A 4,353-nucleotide genomic window follows, 5' to 3' on the forward strand; every position below is an offset into this window, starting at 1 on the left:
TAAACCTCAATATAAGCACTTAGTAAACAAAGATGGTTTCATACTTACATATGCTCTACTCTTTAGATGTTTAGAAGTTCACCTTATTTAATTAAATAACCATGAAAATGCTACACATATTTTCTTTATAATAACCTGTATTATTTTAAAATTAAAACTTATTTTTATATATAATAAGTGAAAATTACAATTATCTTTCCTTCCTCCTTTCCCTCACCTCCTCCCTTCCTTCCTTCCTTTCTTCCCTCTCCTCCTTCCTTTGTTCCTTCTACCCTCCCTTCCCTTCCATTCTTCCTTCATTTCCTCCTTCCTTTTCCCTCCCTGCTCCTCCCTCCCCACCCTCCTTCCTTCCTATGTCTTTCCTTTCTCTCTCACACATACACATTCTTGATTTCTTTGTTGCATTTTTTTTTTAAACCAGGATCTTTCATCTCTTCATGTATCTCAAGATGACCACAGGCTTTCCACTTTCCAATTCTTCTGTGCCACAAACCATGCAAGGTACCTCTTTAAAGTTTATATTGTGGTGTATCTAAAAATCTATATTTAAGTAAATTACAACTGAAATGTTATCTCATCTAACTATGAAACCATTCCCGGCAATGTGAACTAGTCCTTTATACTTAAATCTCCACGTATAAACTTTGCCTCTTCTTAAATTTCAGAAGAAAATAGTCCTTTTCTCTATCCCACCAATGTTTTATTTATTTTCCTTTTCTTCACTCTAAAGAGGTTTTGGTTTATTTTTTCTTATAGCATCTCTAAGACCAGGATTGGTTGTGTCCCACACATGTTGGCTTTGTTTGCATTACACTTCTAGTCTTTTAGAAATATTTCCTTATTCTCTTTTGCATTCTTCTTAGAACAACAAACATTTTCATCCTTTGACTTTGGGATTAGTTTTACCTTTTTTTTGCTGTTAATTCAGTTCTGATGTGTGAAGAGAGCAGAGACAGTGGGGGTTTTGGTTTTTAAATTGCTATTCAAATTTATTTTACAACTTGACATTTCTCTCCTCTTTGTGATTATGTCATTGTGCTTAGAAATTGTACTCCTCAGTATGATCATGAAGCTCAATAATAAGGTATCATTCATACATCTGCATCCTTTCAAGAGTCTGAAACCATCATTCAATATTTCACTCAGTTATCCTGGAATACTTGCCTAATATCAATGTATCCTTCCTCATTCTCTTCTCTCTATCAGAGATACATTGAACCTTTTTAATACATATGTGGTAAGTTACTATATCCACAAATATTTAAATATATGTACACATATTCTTTAATGTTTGTTAAGCATTATGCCAATGATTTTCCTTTTACTCCACTCTAGAATTTCCTTTTAATTAATTTGTTTCTCTGTTGGTGTTTCAAAACACTGAACAAATCCAACTTGAGACATATCGTTGTTAGGATTTCTATTTCTGTGATAAAACACTATGGCCAAAAGCAACTTGGATGGAAAAGGTTTTATCTTACTTTATAATACCAGGGTAGGGAAACAATTCAGGAACTGAAGTACGGAAGAATGCTGCTTCCTTTTTTGCTTCCATTGAGATTGGGAGATTTCTTATTTCATGTGCTTTCTTATACAGGTCAGACCCACTTGCCTGGAAGTGGCACCATTTCCACAGAGCTGGGCCCTCCCATGTCAGTCTTTAATAAAGAAAGTATCAACAGACATGCTTACAGGCCAATTTTAATGAGGTATTTTGTTAATTGAGGTTTGTCTTCCCAGAAAACTCTAGGGTTGAGAGAAGGAAGAATTCATTTGGATTGCCCACCCAGATCATCTTCATCCATCACTGAAAGAAGTCAGGGCAGGAACTCAAAGCAGCAACCTGGAGGCAGGAACTGAAGCAGAGACCAAAGAATACCACTGAATAGCTTGCTCACTCCAGTTTGCTCATCTACCTTTCTTTTTTCCCATTTAAAAAAAATCTGATTTCATTTTACGTTTCAACCACAGTTCTTCCTCCCACCCCTCATCTACCTTTTTTATACAACTCAGGCCAGCCTGTCCTGGCAAGCCACTTCTCATAGAGGGCTAGGGAATCCTTCTCAATTATTATTCAAGGAAATGTCTGTGAGGCCATCCTGATACAGGTAGTTCCTCACTTGAGTTTCCTTCTTCACAAAGGTGTCAACTTGACAAGATTAGCAAATAGAGGCCTTAATTTGAACCTTTGTTTGATTGTTTCTGCTACTCTGAAGGTTAATATTTTCTTTTGTGTTTTTATTTTTCCAGGATTTCAACACGGCCTGTTATCTTATACTATCCTCAATGGCTTGACTGATGCTATGTTCTTGCTCTTGTTAGTGCACCTATTCTGAGACATGGACAAATATTCTCTGCCTCTAAATTTACAGATGAGGGATTTTTTCCCATTTGTAATTCAGCGTATACTGATTACTTTTCCTACTGTCCTTTAATAGCTGCATGCAATGAACTTTTTGGTCTAGTTGCAGTGATGCTCTTTCAAATATTTCTTCAGCCTAAACAGAACTAGAGACGTTTATTTCCATAAGATCACTGCTCTCTTTCAGATTAGAATATACTTTTGACCTATGAGAACTTAGTCTGTGGGTGGAATGGATAGAATTAGAAAACTGAAAGTGAAACCAAAGCAGTTTGTAAAATGGGGATTCAAAGACTTCTATAGCTCCTCGAATTCAAGCTGTTTCTTCAATGTTTTTACCAATTGACCCCGATGACAAATTCTGAGCATCATTCCCAAGCAGAACAGCAGCTCTGTACAATTCTAGAATGGAGTCATTTTTCTTGAAGCAAACCACTTAAACTACAACATGAGAATTTCCCTACGGCAAAAATAAAATAGTAATAGCCAGCATTATGCTGTTCTATTTGTCAGAGATACTTTTCAGATCACATGTAGCTTAATTCACTTCCCTCAAAGCAGCCATAAGAATTAATATCCCTTTACAGACTGGAAAAGAAAATACAGATGCTTTAAGAGTTTGTTCTAAGGGAGAGCACATGGACCCCAGATGCTGTCTGGGAGGCCAGTACAAGACTGATCCATACCCCTGAATATGGATGTCAATAAGGAGGCCTCTGCACTCCAGGGAGCCTCTGGTAGTGGATTAGTATTTTTCTCTGGTGCAAGAAGGGACTTTGAGAGCCCATCCCACGTGAAGGGTTACACTCTGGCCTTGGACACCTGGGGAAGGGCCCAGGACCAGCACAGCAAGATTCGGTGGACTTTGCAGAGCCCCCCTTGAGGGCCCTACCCTGCCTGGGGAGTGGTGGGTGGATGGGGTGGAGGGTGTGCTGGGGGTGGGGGAGGAAGGTTGGGGGTGAGGGGAGGGAGAGGGAGAAGGGACTTGAAATAAGCTTGTTCCCTAACTAGAACTAAAAAAAAAAAAAAGAGTTTGTTCTAACTTACAGTTAAAACTGCTGTTACTATAACTTAAAGTTGGATATTTTCTTCCCAGTACTTAAATACTGTGGCCTACTGTCTTGCAAAGACATGCCCACCTCACTGTAAAACAGTGAAAAGGTAAATACTCTCACTATTTACTTTTTACTGGGACCAAATATAGCTTTCATTTTAAACATAAGCTTTCTAAAGTTATACATTTTTCTGTGACAAATATTTTTACTTATTCTTGGAAAATTTCACACATGTATATAACATATCTTTCTTTTATCTTAAGAAATTTTTTATTTAAATTAGGAACAAGCTTGTTTTACATGTCAATTCCAGTTCCCTTTCCCTCCACTCCTCCCCTGCCCCTCATGGACCCCTGTCCCATCCCCCATCTGCTCCCCAGGGAGGGTGAAGCCTTCCATGGGGCATCTTCAAAGTTTGTCACATCATTTGGATCAGGGCCTAGATCCTCCCCTGTGTGTCTAGGCTGAGAGAGCATCCCTGTATATGGAGTGGGTTCCCAAAGTAGAATCTTGTATTAGGCATAAATACTGATCGACTACTAGAGGCCGCATAGATTGCCCAGGCCTCCTAACACCACTTTCAGTGGGTGTCCTATGCTGATTTCCCAGCTATCAGTCTGGGGTCCATGAGCTCCCTCTTGTTCAGGTCAGCTGTCTCTTTGGGTCTGTCCACTCTGGTCTTTACCCCTTTGCTCATCACTCCTCCCTCTTTGTAACTGGATTCCAGAGTTCAGCTCAATGTTTAGCTGTGGGTGTCTGCTTCTACTTCCATCAGCTACTGATAAAGGCTCTAGGATGACATATAAGGTAGTCATCAATCTCATTATAGGGGAAGGCCATTTAAGGTAGCCTCTAGATTATTGTTTGGTTTTTGGTGGGGTCAACCTTGTAGATCTCTGGAAATCTTGATCTTATCCATTTACTGCTACCTTCAGC

The sequence above is a fragment of the Cricetulus griseus genome (genome assembly GCF_003668045.3).
Source record: "Cricetulus griseus strain 17A/GY chromosome 1 unlocalized genomic scaffold, alternate assembly CriGri-PICRH-1.0 chr1_1, whole genome shotgun sequence".
Lineage (NCBI taxonomy): Eukaryota > Metazoa > Chordata > Mammalia > Rodentia > Cricetidae > Cricetulus > Cricetulus griseus.